Source organism: Pelobates fuscus, chromosome 4 (assembly GCF_036172605.1).
Source record: "Pelobates fuscus isolate aPelFus1 chromosome 4, aPelFus1.pri, whole genome shotgun sequence".
Taxonomy (NCBI): Eukaryota; Metazoa; Chordata; class Amphibia; order Anura; family Pelobatidae; genus Pelobates; species Pelobates fuscus.
Window position 1 is genome coordinate 45,163,000 of NC_086320.1, and position 18,468 is coordinate 45,181,467.

The 18,468-nt window shown below is 36.3% G+C and overlaps 1 protein-coding gene across 1 annotated transcript in view; it reads left to right on the forward strand.

The window, feature by feature from the left end:
- Positions 1-18,468, forward strand: part of CSMD3 (CUB and Sushi multiple domains 3) — a 1,213,223-nt gene that overhangs the window by 113,784 nt on the left and 1,080,971 nt on the right. The gene's annotated exons all lie outside the window — the stretch shown is intronic.

Below are 18,468 nucleotides of genomic sequence, written 5' to 3' on the forward strand. Positions count from 1 at the left end.
AGGATAATTAAATAGGCAAGTATTTTAAAAAGAATACTAACAAGTGTATAAAGTAAACTAAATATAGTTTTGTAACACTAACCTTCTACTTCTACTGTATTCTACACAATGCATTTTTTTCTTTAGTGCCTATTTAAGGCACCAAGAGATTTAGTGTGACCTATTAAAGCTTATTGAATGGTGAATCAATGAAACTGATGAGACAAATGAATGAAAGTACTACCATGAGAAAAGTAGTGTACAAGTAATTTTTTAGAAAATGGGATTTTTTTCAGTCAAGTCCTGTAGAGGCAAAATACAAATACTTTCTCAATTTTTTTGATTTTCCAGAGTACTTCAAACCAGGGCCGCCATCAGGGCATGACAACCATAACAGTTGTCATGGGCCCGGCGGCCCTGGGGGGCCCGGCCGCCCGGGCCCCACGTGTGGGGCCCATCGGGTGGCCCACACACTTAGGGCCACCCGATGAGCCCCCTCCTTCAGGGGCCCGGTCAGCGCTGTGGCCGTTGTATAGCGCGACCGGGCCCCTTTAAAAAAAAAAAAAAAAAAAAAGCAGCCGCAAGTGCTGCTGGGAGGAAGTGGTCACTTCCTCCCAGCTCACTCCGCGCGGGAGGAGCGCGCCCGCCCGCCCAGCCGTAAAGAGGGAGAGCCCGGCAATGAAGAGGGAGAAGCGCCGACTCCCATCATCCCCAGCCACCCTCCTGCAAAGAAAAGGTAAGAGACAGGAGGGTGGCTGGAAAATGAGCTGTGTGTGTGCATGTATGTATGTATGTATGTATGTATGTCTGTGTGTATGTGTGTCTGTCTGTCTGTATGCATGTTTGTGTATGTCTGTCTGTCTGTCTGTGTCTGTATGTATGCGTGTATGTATGTGTGTGTGTCTGTATGTATGCATGTGTGTGTATGTATGTGTGTGTGTCTGTATGTATGTATGTGTATGTCTGTCTGTCTGTCTGTATGCATGTATGTGTATGTCTGTATGTATGTCTGTATGTATGTGTATGTGTGTCTGTATGCATGTCTGTGTATGTATGTCTGTCTGAATGTATGTGTATGTCTGTATGCACGTATGTCTATGTATGTATGTCTGTCTGGATGCATGCATGTATGTCTGTATGTCTATGTCTGTCTGTATGCGTGTATGCCTGTGTGTCTGGATGCATGTATGTGTATGTATGTCTGTATGCATGTATGTCTATGTATGTATGTCTGTCTGTATGCATGTATGTCTGTGTGTCTGGATGCATGTATGTGTATGTATGTCTGTCTGTGTATGTATATCTGTCTGCATGCATGTATGTCTGTCCGTATGTCTATGTGTGTATGTATGTCTGTCTGTCTGTGTGTATGTCTGGATGCATGTCTGTGTGTGTATGTCTATGTCTGACTGCATGCATGTATGTCTACGTATGTTTGTGTATGTCTGTATGCATACATGTATGTCTGTATGCATGTATGTCTGTATGTATGTCTATGTATGTGTATATGTATGTCTGTATGTCATTATATATGTATATATGTATATATGTATGTCTGTATGTCAGTATGTCAGTATGTCTGCATATTATTATGAACGTAGGTCTGTGTGTATGTGTGTATGGATGTCTGTATGCATGTATGCCAGTCTGTATGTCTGTATGCCATTATGAATGTATGTGTGTATGGATGTCAGTGTCTGTATGTATGAATGTGTGTGTGTGTGTATGTATGTATGTATGTCGGTGTCTGTATGTATGTGTGTCTGTCTGTCACTATGTATGCCTGTGTGTATGTCTGTCTGTCACTATGTATGCCTGTGTGTATGTCTCAGTATGTGTGTGTCAGTATGTATGCCTGTATGCGTGTATGTCTGTTTCAGTATGTGTGTCTGTTAGTATGTATCAGTGTGTGCGTTTGTGTCTGTGTGTGGACCCAGTGAGCGGTATTTGGAGGCGGGCCCCAGGGGGCCCAGACCCTGAGCTGAGTTAGGGGCCCCAAAATTTCTGGTGGTGGCCCTGCTTCAAACTAAGGTCTTGATTTCATATTTTTTTGATAAGCTTTTCAAATAATTTAACATTTTGAGAACTATTTGTTTTATATGTGATATATTCGTATATTTTAATATAATTAATTTATTTAGTTTGCCAATTTTTTTAAGTATTTGAAAAGCTTAAAAATCTAAATTAGAAAAGAAAACATTAGGAAAATAGTATGAAAGTGGGTATAAATTAATAAAATAATTGAATACATGAATACATACAAATATATATATATATACACATATATATAATTATATATTCAAACAGTGTTTATTGGCACTCACCCTTTCATGTGTATAGTTCAATTTAGCCTGGGTACAATCCCACGTTGAAAATATATAAACAGAAATAAAGAGATGCACTCCAAGGACTTGGTAGATGAAAAAAAGGGGTAGTTTATTCTAATAGGTATAGCATTAAAAAATAGCTGACGTTTCGACCCGTTCGGGTGTTTATTTATTTAATTAATCTTGTATGATAAATATCTATATATATCACACAAAATCCAGCAAGCTCACTTGTGCACTAAACAGCAGCTTCAAAGTTTATAGATATAACTTACTACTTCCCACTTACTTGGGAAAAACTTTCTCCTGGGTCTCTCAAGTTTAACCCCTTAAGGACCAAACTTCTGGAATAAAAGGGAATCATGGCATGTCACACATGTCATGTGTCCTTAAGGGGTTTTAAATAGAAAACCCGGAAAGAGGCATCTGTGACAGGGAGGGTTGCAAAACCAGGGAGTTAGCCTGGACTCCCCAAAATATCAACATGTGATACCAAGGGGTATTAGTCATTCACTAAACAGCTACCTCAAAGCTCACAGATTTTAATAGATACTTTTTTTTTTAAACTGCTTGTTTAGAATAAAAACAATGGGGGTTTAGTTTTAGCATTATGTTGCTAGAATAGGACCTGCCAAAAACGGAGTGCATTTGCAGACTTATGTAGCTGTATATTCTTCTTTAACTAAAAGGAAGTGATCAATGAAGAAAAATATGGTATGTAAAATATACTATTTGATGAACATTTTTACATGGCTTACTGGTTTTCAATCAATAATGCAGGAAAATTGCATAATTTTAGGTCATCATCATTTCGACATACATGTTAAAAATTCTATCAATACGTCCCTCAGTTATCCAATATTATCATGGTAGTCCTGGCTTGCCATTGGTATTGAGTATTGAGAGCTTTTTGTCAACATATTCAGCTGTCAACATTTTAGTATCTATTGTATAGGAATAGGATTCTATTTTTCTAAACTGGTTATTTTCTGAGTGGGAGATTACTAGGAAACATGTCGTACAGGTTAATGAAAAAAAAAGCAATGCTCTACTTCTGTTAAAGTGTGTTCTCAGAACAATTCAACACATTGGTACTTGCCAAAGTCCCCGAGCTGTCCATCTAAATGGTGTCATGGGATATCATTGATAATATAATAACCACAGCACAGAAAGAGAATGGTTTAGTAATACTCTCCATGAGTCAACAGCTAGACCTGTAATATTGAATTTTTAGCTCTTGTGATAGCTTTACTTGAAGCTTGTACTTTATATTATGTATATGCTGACATTTTTGCCCTTTAATTTTGATTTTTTATTTCTCATTTGAGATTTAGTGGTATAAGTGGAGGTCCTTGATGTCTAGACAGAGTATAGGTGTTTCTGTTGTAAATGTGTGTTACTGTTTTTTGCCAGCCATTTTGACACTATTCCATACATGCAGTAGATCTTGGCAGATATATTTTATATAGTTTTTTTCTTAGTTTTTTGTTTTTTTACTGAAACTATATATATTTTTAAGCGTAAGAATAACATTGTATGAACATTTGTACTGTCCATCATTGCAGACAATACAAGAGTACAGGTTATATTGCAACATTCAATGTGTTTAACTTTTAAACACAGACAGAAGAATACATTGTTAGAAAGTGATAATTTTTCACCTGTTAAAGTGATACACTAGACAACATAGCCACTCATTGAATTGATTATAGTGCCTGGAGTCCCCCAGTGCTAACATTTCAGATAGTGTTAACCCTTTTCCTGTGCTGCTTAGACTAATGCTTCTACATTAACTCAAGTAATGTTAGGTACTAGTGAGTGATATGAGAATTGATATGGCTAAGTCGGTGTCTTATCACAAATTGAGGGCAGGATTGTGGGCAGCCAAGGACCCTCCTTTCAAAATCTGTTTAACAGAGGAAGATACCAGAGGCATCCAAGCACTATAAACACTTCAGTAAGATGAAGTGGTTATAGTACATATACAGATTTTTGACCAATGATGGCAATTAATTATTGTGATAATCATTTCTAACACAAACAACGTATACTGAAGTTGATATATTAAAATGTTTATTTGATAAAGTACACTTTTTTTACATCAGAGAAGAACATTTTGCAAGCTCTCCTGAGCTAAGCACTTAGCTCAATGGCTGAGAGTGATCATATTGTCATTGTTCCTTTATGGTTTTTTTTTTTTTTTTTACAGTTGGGCTAATGTGAGCATTACATTTGCAATAGTCTCAATAATTCTCCATAATTCTTGATTTAGCAAATAACTTTATTTGTATTGAGATGTAACTTTGTTTGAGAGCTGCTTTAGAGACAGAAAACATAATTTAATTAATAAATAGCACCTTAAAAAGGATGTCTTCCAAGTGCAGATAATTTTCAAATGTATTTTGTTATTTGATTTTAATAAATTATTTCTAGACAACATAGACTAAATGAGCCATATTTTGAATCTATGTTACAATGTACATGGATCTAAAAGACTAAACTATGTAGATAACATCATACGGTACTTCAAAAATGTTTTTTTTTCTCATTACATAGTGAAACATGAGAGCTAATCAGCTCAAATATTTAAACCCCAGGTTCTGATTAACTGCTGGCGTAACCGATAGTATAAAAAGCCTTTTTATATCAATAGTTTTCTCTGAGGGTTTAAAAACTGTGATGTGATTTCTAGGTGGCCATTTTTAAACAAGGTCATATCATCAATTAGCATACACTGCTAACACGGCTCTAGCTTGCTTTGATGAAAAGAATACAATCTGTTGGTAATATTTTGAAGTGATTCATGATAAGATGATCGCCAGTCATAGAGCTGCTTTAAAGTATACAAGCTGTGCAATTTAGATAAATTAAGGGGTTATACACTAGTATGTATGCATGCTGGTCATGAGGCACTGGGGACTGCCATGTGCTATCAATCATTTTAAGTTGTAGGTAATAATGTAACAAAGGAACTGATGTAATATTTGCAGGTGCACGCGAATGACCTATGCCTCTTAAATCGCTATGAAGATCTGGAAACAGAGCTCCTTCAGTGTGTGCTTTTTATTCAACAGAAGGCATTTGTTTACATTTCTACACATTTGGGAGATAAATATCTCAATGAATAGAATTGCTATTTTGAAAGCTAAGTGTTAAATCTTAAAGGGACTTCACAGACCACTAAAGCACTTTAGCTTGCTGAAATGCTTTTTGTGTGAAGAGAGTCCTCTTTTTCTTATCATTTTACAAAAATTGCAAACTTACATAGAAATTGGTATTTTTAGGAATAAACCTTGTAACCCCCCTGGTTGTCAATCGGAAAACAGGTCCTGTTACTTGCTGGTTGTTTTGCTCAGTGGAACTACATGCAAGAGCCCCAGAGCCAGATAACACAGACTATAAGGGATACAGCTGTTGATCTATATATAAAAAAATCATAACATAGTTTAATACAGTATTATATGACAATATACTGCCCAAACTGAGATGCACTCACAAGCTGGTTGTTTATAATGGCACCTTAGGGTTCCTCCCTTTCGATATCTGTAAGCTATCCAGTCTGACTATCTGCTCCTGCCTATGCACTCCCCACCAGAGAGGTTCTCAAAGACTCAGGATATTATTCACCAAATTCTGCTTTCATTTTGCCTGTGAAATATATTAAAATGTACAAAAAGTAAAATTAAGTAAAATACATTTGAAAAAAAACAACACACTGGTCCTACATGTTTCGTCCTACATAGGACTTCTTCAGGGAGCCAATAATAAAATACCAAACATAAAATAACATAAAATCTTAATTCCCAATTAGGGACAAAGCAGCATGTCTAGCCCCCCACGTCCATAAATAAATAGGGATATTACCCAGTCCCATTGGTGGTTTAGTGGGCAGGTTCGGGTTGCCTTGTATACAAACAATTGACCCCAAAGCACCTGCCTTGCAAAGTCTTCTCATTGAGCTGCATCCGGAAGTCTGTGATGGGACAGCCACAGAGAGTTTGGGCTGGGTTAGAAGGGGAGTGCTTGAAAAGGCAGCAGACAAGAGATATTCACAGCTTTTGTTAGCTGTTCATAGAGAGACCTCCAATGAAAAAATGCATAATTAAATGGATATATGTTTTAATTTGGGATTTACCTACTAAACAGTGTTTCCTTTTGTATATAAGCAGTGAAGTGTTCCTTTCAGTGAATTTATATTGGTTTTCAATTGGAATTTTTTTTCAATTTCAATTGGAATTTTTTGGGGGGATTTTTCTCCAGAATGGCACCTGTTGTTGACCTTAATAAATCTCCCCATAGGGGTTTTGTGAAGCTATTTTCACCCTGTTGGAGCTTGGAATTAAAAACACTTGCTGAAGAAGCTGTGCAGTATACTGGGTCTTCATTTCTACTGAAGCATTTACGTGTTTCTGATCACTGAGTGTTAGTGACAAATCAAGATCAGAGTAGACTATGACTGGCAGAGCAATACTTCATGTTTATTTCTCTAGTGTTTGATACATTTGAATACTGCATAGATAGCACTTTAAACACTTAAGTGAATGTGCTGTGTGTTTTATGTTTTTAAGCACACAAAAATGCATTACAAAAAGGAAACTATTATAATAGAAACAATGACAATCTAATCCTCAGTGAGGTGTTCACAAAGAACTGGAATAAATTAATGAATTGAATATAAATGCGCAAAACACAGCTTTAAATTTGCATTGCTGTGAAAGCTAAGAAGGTATTAATATACGCTGCTCCCCTCCAGCAGATGTTTAATTTGAGAATATATTAAAATGTTCAATTAGTTGTTTGGATGAAGTTAAATTTAATTTATCCTTAAGATATATGTGAAATATTCAATCCCAGCAAAACTTTGATTGTACTGAGATTCTGATATGATGATATTCCATCCACAGAACCTTTCTTTTTTGGTACTACAGAGCTCTGTGTTTCACATACTGTTGATGAAATGTCTTGTTCACCTATAGTTTGCTGATCCCATTATTGATGTCACTGGTGATTCCCCTAAGAGAGGGTGACTTGCTCTCTGCTATGTGATCAAACACTACAGAGGATAAATGGCACCAGGATGTGTATGCTGCCCAATGCCAATCACTGCCAGTGATCAGGCTGACGATAACAAGGAAACCATATTGTGACAGTCTGTTCCAACATGATTTAGCAGCTTAGATAAAAATAAACCTTATCATGCCTCTACTGGACTGCATTTGCATCAGAGCTAGGGTTAGGATAAGCATTAGGGTTATGTTTAGGATAAGTGTTAGTGTTAATGTTAGGGTTAGTGTTAAATAATGCCGTTTAGATACTCTGTTGTGTCTACCTTTGCAAATTATCTACATTTACTAATGGAATAATTAGAATTTGTGAAATGCTAATATAGCTCAAAATTCAAGTAGTATATATCAAGTTTGCAAAATATGCAGTTTAAATGCAAAGAAAGAAATATGTAAAACAAAAATCCATACACCTTGAAAGTAATTTGTAAAAAAAAAAAAATGGCCCCACAATAAGACTCAAAATAAATGAGGTTGTCTATTTTTGCAAACAGTGTGTATTTTTGGAAAAATTGAAATTTGTGATCAACTACAATGTTCTAAATTATTATTCTGATTAATATTTAGCATCTATAAAGCACCAACATATTCCACATCAATTTACAATTATTTAATGAGGATACTGACAACCAATAATAGGCAATCAAAATGCATGATCTTGTGTGAATCTGTATTCTGTCCTGCCTGGTTTTGGGACTGGATTGATAGGTGTATTCCAGGAGGAGTGAGTGAGAGAAATTATGCCCTTGCTCAACAGCTCTTGGATCATCAGGACAGTTCTCTGTTCCTTCTCCCTTCACAGAGGATGTTGTTTAATGCAAACAGGTGCGATTCTGGTTTGAGAGTGGCTTGCTGTGATGTGCAGTTGATGAAACCTAGGTCTGTACAAGTAATGTCCCACAGTGGTGGGGGGTATATGTCAAAAGGAGGGGGAATGGGAACTGCAACTTGTGACCACTGGTAGAAATCCTTGAAATCTTATCAACTGTAGAAAGTCACTTCCTAATCCCAACTGAACATCCCTTGGTCTGTCACCAGGAACACACCTAGTCTTCCAGCCCACACTCCTGTCAGGGTAACAAAGTCACTCCTAAAACTAAAAATGGGGATAATTTCCCTTTATATATAATTATAAGCACTGATTGTGTCTTCGCACAGGACATTGCCCCATGCTTGTGCACAACCTCTCCCACATTGCCACCTTGGGGAGTTCTACCTCTGGTCCTTAATACATAGTTAACATTGTCTGTGCCTTTCCCTTGTGAGGAAAGCATCTGGTTGCATCCAGTCCATGACACAATCATTAAACTCCTTCAGGTTTAAATCATGTCACTTTATATTAGTCTGTCTCCCCACTTGCGCAATTATTTGCCGCTCTGCCCGTGACCGTCTCCTGTCCACTGCTCACACCCTTTCCACCCTTCTGTGGTTATTACCACTGAACACACACATAGCAAAGTTGCCAAAAGTGCTTTTGTTCTTAAGTACAAAACAAGCAACATGAGACTATGTCACTAAGGGGTAACAGGACACTATGACATGTATTCACTAAATAATGAATTCTAACTCCATGAGAACATACTTTTAAAATATTGTCTAAGCTAGCTGACTTAAACAAACCCCCCTATAAAGCAGTTACAGATTTTTTTTCCTTCCCTGTAATCATGGCTTAAACTAGTTCAGTGCAGATATAATGTGTACATAAAATATAATAGATATATACATAGCTAGTACATGAATGCAGGAAGAAGAGCAATATTGCAAATTGATTGTTGTTTATTGATATCAATTTTTTTTTTTAATTTGATGTAAATATATGCAATATTTTTTATATTAATTTTGTCTTTTGCAAAGATATGGGAGATATTGAGTATAAGAAATTCCAAAGAACCCATTATCTTGCAATCATTCAGAATGATTATATACGTTAGTATAGACATATTAATTTTTTTCCCACATACAGATGAGACACTAATCTAAAACCTACAGATATCTTTATATAGCTGACTTGCTAATATCAAGTAGCTGTACTCTACAGTTTATTTTAGTCTGCTATTGCAGTTTGCACATAACCCCAACAGTAAAACTGGGGCTTTCATTTCCCCTTCATTCATTTGCCAATACATTTCAGCCACTGAAAGTTTGAACTATATATACTTCTGTACAATTTGAAAATGAGATTGGGAATAGCATTTCAAATCTCTCTATGAAATTCCGAGGGACTGGTTGAAACTCGGAAGGAGAAACTAATGTATCCACTAGTTGAAGACTTGAAGACTGGCACAATAGTGGTAGGAAAGGTAAGTGGAGTTTTAGTAAGAAAATGGTACGTTTTCCTTTGCATGATTATCTGCAAAATAAAATCAGTACAATAAATAGCGCAATATGTCTTTAAAACACTATATATAGAGGAGTAAAAGAGTAGTTCAACTCACAAGCCTGGAGTCATACCCTCATATGACTCAAGTGGTATAATCCTCTGGACCATTTAGGGGTTGTCCAAACCCATCTTTCCCAGTGTTCTTAGCGGTTTTTCTTATATCCCTCGACTGGCTCCCAAATACAGAAATGCCAGATGCAAAAGACTTACCTCTTCCTCACATACCTGTCTCTTGCTCTCTCCTAAAGGGCAGCACTCTACTCTCTCCTCCAGCTCTGCTCCACTCCCACTAATTTGACTTCTATTCCCTGTCCGAATGTGTTTTAAACCCCACCTCCTATAGACTGTAAGCTCGTTTGAGCAGGGCCCTCTTCAACCCTTTGTTTCTGTAAGTTCTCTTGTAATTGTCCTATTTATAGTCAAATCCCCCCTCTAATAATATTGTAAAGCACTACCTAATCTGTTGGCACTATATAAATTGCAACAATAATAAAAATAATAATATACATAATATAACAGAGACAACAGGTGAAGATGGACCTACTCGAACTAGCTTGCAATCTATGCAAAATACATTAAAACATTTACGTATAGAGCTATAAAATAGTAAAATAGTTGGTTATATTCTTCAAATATATTTTAAAACAATAACATTTCTACTAGAAGATTCAAAATATCAGTGGAAAAATGGAAATATACTTTTTTGAAATGTCTATTACTGTATCGAATAATTGAATTTTAGTAAAAAACTGCCTTGTTATATACTTATATTAAAAAGGGAGGTCAGAAGGGTCTATATTTAATTGTACTAATGGTCTCCGCAGTGTAAGTGTAATATTTGTCCTATAGAAACGTGCATGGTTTAACATGATCTTCTGAGTTTGTTTTGAAAGGCGGTCTCTCCCAGAGTTTTTTTTTTTTTGTTCCTACTTAAATGGTTTCCCTCTGTACAAGTAACAAAAATTGATTATATAAATCTATAATTAATATTTGATGTGCTAGTGTGTCTGTAAATGACAGTAAAAAAGGTGAAGGGGCATCATTTCAGCAACCTCATGGTGTCAAAACGATCATTATATTTCAATAGTTCTTAAAAGATTATATTTTATTGCGGCAACCGGTGAACCTGGTTAGATTGGATCTTGCATAATGTTTGTTAAGTAGGCATTTTTTTAAATTTATTGTATTTCATGAATCCAAGAAGAAATGGTCTACTGTTTACATAGATCTGCCAGACCAGTAGAATGAATAGAATCAGCGATGGGGGCATGTACAAAAAGCAAATCTATTAGAGTTATTTTAGTTTTATGTTGGATATTTTTAAGAAAAACTTTATTAAAAAAAAAAAGGATTTTTCAAACCTGTTCATATGGTGAGTTGAATTAACACAAAATCTGAAAATGAGTTATAATAAAAAAATTACATGAGGAATTCTGGGAAATTGTTACAGAAGACTTAAGTTATTCAGGGTGAGAAGTAGAGGTTTATAAATTGTACACTATAAATAAAAGGAACATATTGTGCTAAGGGGTAGAGTACGGATGGAGAGATATTGGTTGCTACAAGGACAGTAAAATCACGGCAACATTTTCCTTAAGAGAAATAAAAAGTACATGCACATGTTAGCTCTTAAAAGGGTGAATACGATTCTTTATGGAGCATATGAAATACCATGTCACACATTTAAAACACCATGTCACACATATGATACAAATGACACATTTTATAAACTATTAGTAACTGAAACTGCTGTACTACTAAATAAAGGTGCATATATTTTTTTCAGGGACCTCAGACTAATAACATATATTTTCACTGAGATTACACTGCTGCAGAAATCACCTACATTTGTTTTATATTAAGGGACACAAGAATATAAAATTCAAATGGCTGGTGTATATGCCACCTCCCCCCCTCCCCCCCACTTGCCTACAACCCTATTCACTTTGGTTGTCCTTCCTTGGACCACTTTAGGTAGATGCTAACCACTGCATACCGGAAAAATCCCACAAGACTTGCTGATTTGGAGATGCTTTGACCCAGTTGTTTGGTCCTTGCCAAAGACACTCAGATCTTTTCACTTGCCCATTTTTTCCTGCTTCCGACACATGAAATTCAAGAACTGACTCTTGTTGGCTAATATATCCCATCCATTAACAGGCACCATTGTACCTATATAATCCATGTCATCCACTAAACTTGTGAGAGGTTATCATGTTGTGGCAGATCAGTGAGTACATCCCTAAGTGGAAATGTCCAAATTAGGCCCAATTAGCCATTTTCCCTCCCCGGTGTCATGTGACTCATTAGTGTTACAAGGTCTTAGGTGTGAAGGGGGAGCAGGTGTGTTAGATTTGGTGTCATTGCTCTCACACTCTCTTATACTGGTAGCTGGAAGTTCAACATATCACCTCATGGCAAAGAACTCTCTGAGGATCAGAAAAAAAGAATTGTTGCTCTACATAAAGATGGCATAGGTGATAAGAAGATTGCCAAGACCCTGAAACTGAGCTGCATCACGGTGGGAAAGACCATATAGCGTTTTCAAAGGACAGGATCCACTCAGAACAAGCCTCGCCATGGTCGACCAAAGAAGTATAGGGCACATGCTCAACGTCATATCCAGAGGTTGTCTTTGAGAAATAGACATATGAGTGCTGCCAGCATTGCTGCACAGGTTGAAGGGGTGGGGGGCCAGCCTGTCAGTGCTCAGATCATACACCGCACAGTGCATCAAACTTGTCTGCATGGCTGTCGTCCCAGAAGGAAGTCTATTCTAAAGATGATGCAGAAGAAAGCAGGCAAACAGTTTTTTTCTGAAGACAAGCAGACTAAGGACATGGATTACTGGAACCATGTCTTGTGGTCCAATGAGACAAAGATAAACTTATTTGGTTCAGATGGTGTCAAGCGTGTGTGGCGGCAACCAGGTGAGAAGTACAAAGACAAGTGTTTCTTGCCTACAGTCAAGCATGGTGGTGGGAGTGTCATTGTCTGGGCCTGAATGAGTGCTGCCGGCACTGGGGAGCTACAGTTCATTGAGGGAACTATGAATGCCAACGTGCACTGTGACATACTGAAGCAGAGCATGATCCCCTCCCTTTGGAGACTGGTCCGCAGGGCAGTATTCCAAAATTATAATGACCCCAAACACACCTCCAAGATGACCACTGCCGTGCTAGAAAAGCTGAAGGTAAAGGTGATGAACTGGCCAAGCATGTCTCCAGACCTAAACTATATTTAGTGTCTGTGGGGCATCTTCAAACGGAAAGTGGGGGAGCGCAAGGTCTCTAACATCCACCAAATCCATGATATCATCATGGAGGAGTGGAAGAGGACTACAGTGGCAACCTGTGAAGCTCTGGTGAACTCCATGCCCATGAGGGTTAAGGTAGTGCTGGAGAATAATGGTGGCCACACAAAATATTGACACTTTGGGCCCAATTTGGACATTTCCACTTAGGGGTGTACTCAGTTTTGTTGCCAATGGTTTAGACATGGCTGTGTGTTGAGTTATTTTGAGGGGACAGCAAATTTACACTGCCATACAGGCTGTACATTTACTACTTTACATTGTAGCAGAGTGTCATTTCTTCAGTGTTGTCCCATGAAAAGATATAACTGTAGCGTGGTCACCGGACCTCTAGTGTTCTAGGTATATACATGACACATTTTTTTTTATAAATTTAATAGAGATACTCAACATTTACATTGATGCTGTTAATTATTAGATTTTAGTAGAGACCTCAATTTGTCAAGATAAATGATCTACCAAATCTAGTCTAATAACAAAGGTCAAATAAGACTTTATGTCATTATTAATGCTATTTGTGAATACAGTAGTGTGCATTTTGTAGCTGAAAGATATCTTTAGATAGAGGTTCTGACTTAGCTGGTCCTATTAATCAAAATTACATGAGATATTGTCTTAGTAGATATTGATAAGTATAATTTAATTAGCATATCACTCCTGAACACATGCAGCTAAGTAAAGATAAACTTAATTTTAGTGATAACAGTTGGAATGCATCAAAAGAGTAAATAATGAAATTGTCATTCATTGTCTTATTTTACTCTGTGTTTAAATGTAAAAGTACAGTGTTGGAAGTTCTTCTTGGTGCACTTCTACTTCTACTAGAGAAATTCTACTGCAAAGAACTTAAAGTTCTATCCAGATTGCACCGCGTCCCGAGAACTCTGGGACAATCATTGACGAAGACCATACTGAGAAGACAAATCAAAGAATGTCCTAACTCAATAAAGGAAGTCTAGGGGACGTTTCATTATTTACCAATAAAGTATTTACAAATATGTAAACAAAGCATTTAAAGAATCGTGCAAGCAGCGTGATATATGCATACAGCCATTAATTGTTCCTTTGCGTATCTAAGGGGGCATGTAATAGGTGGGGTATTCCTAAAGACAAGTGCAAAGATAGGGTCTTGTGCAAAACTAGGCTGCATGTCAGCCTTGCAATGTACAAGGTTGTTAGCTTATGATTCATCTTAACATAATTGAACCTTTTCATACAGCAAAATCAGTGCTATGTAGTAGTTTCCTAATAATGTTGCCTTTAAACTGTCTATTTTTTTCTCTGAAATTAAATGTTTTTGTTATTTTATTAAATAAATGTAAATACATACATCATTGAATGGAGTGCTACTGGAACAGTATATATATATATATATATATATATATATATATATATATATACATATATACACTTATTTTAATATTTGAATTTAATAATGTAAGACAGTATTATTATGGAATGTGAGGCACAAAATGAACATAATATAACAATGTGGGGCACACAAGATGTTTACTATTTCCCCAGATCCTATAGTAAAGTGTAGCTGTCATGGTACACATAACTTTGTCTTAAATCGAGGAGTATTACATTTTACCTATACATTGTGCTAGCAGAAATGCCAGCAAATGCATACATTTTTATTTAATGCCCCTCCTCCTCAGTTGTCAATCAAATCCAAGGTATTAGACAATTCTTATGCCATGTTGTAAGACACAGTGGGCACAAGGGGACTCTTCACCAGGCAGTTCTCTTGCTACCTGTAACACCAAAAGCCCCATCAGGCATTTGCTATGCTTGCTGTGAGAGTAGGAGATGCAATCATGCTTATGTTCTGGCAATGAAACTAGCATGTAGGCATCTGTATGGAGGATGGCCCTACAGCCTGGGGTGCCCAATTCAGTTTAACCAACTGATTTCAATGCATGGTTTCCTCTACCCCTATATAATTGTATGTAATGTGTGGGTTATAATGTTTTGACTCTTTCCACAGTCTCCTGAGCTGCAACAGAGGGCTTCTAAATATATTGGACTTTTCAAGATTTTAAATAAAAAAAAACACCTTATATCCACAGTTCATTTTAAGCATATTTCAGTTTAGTGTATCATAACTGGCTTAGTCCTATTCTTTTGGAAGAGAAGTGTGGTCATCTAAACAATACAGGCATAACTTTCTCCTGTTTTATTTTTGTAATTTGAGTTGTATTTTAACATAGATAAATTTGATGCCTTAACTAAAGTCCTTACCTTTTGCCTTTGACAACTATATTAGCAAATCTAAGTACACCCTTATATGCTCTCCACAAATCGAAGAAAACATGTACTCAAACAAGCTTACTTCTGACGGATCATTGTGATTGGCTTTGTTGTTGTTTGTTTCCCACACCAAAAGTCGTATTAATTTGTTAGTCACCTACTAACAGTATGTAGGGCAAGAGTTAATCAAACCATATCCGTTATTTTTTAATAGTTTCTTTTTTTGCAACACCATTATATTTATTTTTATTTTGTATAGATTTTTTGTTGGTTATTATGCTTTTCTCTGTGCGTCCTTTAAATAAATTATTTGCAAAATGCGGTGCGACAAGAATTAAAATAAATTTATGAAAATGTATTTATTTCAAATGCATCTTTTCTCTGTGCAAAATAGATTTTAAAAATTATTTTTTTTCAGACTGGGAACAAACATAAACTAGTTTATGCTTCTTGTGTTTACATTATTTTGTCTCAGTATTTTGTAAATACATTCATATGTTCCAATTTGAATTCATATGAATACTGAGCAAAAATAATGGTTTAGTTAATTTAAAATAAATGTTTACAATGATTGCAGAACACACACATTGTGAATATAGTGTAAAAACATTAAAAGAACAGTAACGTTTAAGTTTATACTTTATGGTAAAAATAATTAAATAATATTTTGATTACCTTTTTCAATATTTTACTAATTCTACTGCTGGAAAAATTACATAAATCCCATTTCTCTGATTATGGCATGAAAAACATTTAGAACATATATATGTATAACTGGAATGTTAAAAATGCAATCTGAGTTCAGTGCTGTACCAATTTACAAGGTTATTCTTTAGCAGCTCGGACACATACTCTCAAGGCTTATTCCTAAAATTACATTAAGTTTCATGAACTAATTATTCATTTACTAATGAAGAAGGCGTGTGTGAAAAACTAAGTACACCCATACTGCTTTCATAGGAGTTAAGAGACCAAGTAGGACACAGGTGCTGCTGAACAAGTATAAAGTTAATTTGACATAGTGACTCTGGTGGGGAGAGTGGCGTGGTGAGTATGGGAAGTGAATATATGTTAGGGGTTAAGTGTGGCAGAGTAAAAGAGGGGGTGAGTTGGGAGTGTCTGTGTGTTATAGATTGAATGCTGGAGGGTGAGTATTTGCCTCTGTTTGCTTGTGTTCAGCCTCTCCAGACCTGCAGTGAATTTTATTCTGTAGTTTTGTCCTGGAGGGAGCAATGGTCAATTTCCCTGGTAGCCCTGTGGGGTCCCTGGTGGTTCAATGGGATATCAAGCAGGTCTACACCTTCATCTTGTTGCAAACCCCTTTGAATGTTCTGTGTCGGTCTCTGAATGAGAAGGAGTATCAGCAGCACCCATTGTACCTGCTTTAGATAACCCCACTGGCCCATGCAGCTTTGGTGGGCTTGGGGAATTGGAGGTCAGCAGATCTGATGCTATAATTGTAGTGCCAACTCTGCTGTCTGAGCAGCAATTACAAATAAACGTAATCAGTTCATAATGAAGTTCTCAACTTGTATTTGTAAGAGTTGTATTATTGTCATCACCTGTGCAAACACACATATGAACATTTAAGGAATTATAATGTAAGATATTGATGCATTTATATGCTTTATTTATCACTTTATCTATAGGTAAATATATATTAGAATAAATAATATATTAGAAACAGTATACAGATGTACAGATAAACCAACAGACTGACATATCTATCAGGACTCTGTGGAGATAGTTATTAAGGCAATATGAGTTCACAAAATAGCAATATTGTGTAACAAATGTCTCAGCTTTTTGTATCTTTTCTTCCCATATGTGGGCAAGAAAAATGAAACAATAGCTGAATAAAATTAATCTAGTAAAGGTTTAACCACATATGTTTAACCAGTACACTGAAAAAATAAATGAATTTTGGGAAAGATATGTATTATCCCACTGTAGTAGAAAAACTGTGTCAATTATATGTGCAGCCGACAGATTGCTTCAAGTAAAAAAAAAAAAAAATTATTAGCAATAAATCACTGTCAATAACTAACACATAAAATATAAAAGACAATAAAAGTTCCCAAGTTTGGAGAGCAGCTTCTGTCAAATTAAAGTTTTGAGTGTCCAAAAGATGTTAAAAATCTCTCTCACCGGCCGGATGAAATCAGATCTGGACCTCTTCGTGTTGCAGACAGACTTGCTGACAGCCGTGTGTGTTCCACTGCAGCTCAGATTTGTGTTCCAGCTCACTCTCCTGCTCACTCTCTTGGGAATCGGAATAGAATGCCGCCTTACGCGTTTCGTGATCGTAGTATGAAGTGATGAAGTGATACTACGATCACGAAACGCGTAAGGCGGCATTCTATTCCGATTCCCAAGAGAGTGAGCAGGAGAGTGAGCTGGAACACAAATCTGAGCTGCAGTGGAACACACACGGCTGTCAGCAAGTCTGTCTGCAACACGAAGAGGTCCAGATCTGATTTCATCCGGCCGGTGAGAGAGATTTTTAACATCTTTTGGACACTCAAAACTTTAATTTGACAGAAGCTGCTCTCCAAACTTGGGAACTTTTATTGTCTTTTATATTTTATGTGTTAGTTATTGACAGTGATTTATTGCTAATAATTTTTTTTTTTTTTTACTTGAAGCAATCTGTCGGCTGCACATATAATTGACACAGTTTTTCTACTACAGTGGGATAATACATATCTTTCCCAAAATTCATTTATTTTTTCAGTGTACTGGTTAAACATATGTGGTTAAACCTTTACTAGATTAATTTTATTCAGCTATTGTTTCATTTTTCTTGCCCACATATGGGAAGAAAAGATACAAAAAGCTGAGACATTTGTTACACAATATTGCTATTTTGTGAACTCATATTGCCTTAATAACTATCTCCACAGAGTCCTGCTATTACTATTGATTATTCAATAGACACACTTACTATTTACACTTTTAACCTCAGGTGGCGGTTATTCTCGCAGTGATTCAGTGGTTATGGTGCACATATCCGGTCTCATCGTTTAAAATTTGAGAGTTATTCACCAGTGTAAGCTGGAGTTTATCTATTAAGTTACTTTTGAAAATTGACATATCTATCAATTGTGGCTAGGCTGTTTGAAAACTAATAATTTCCGATGATATACATATTTT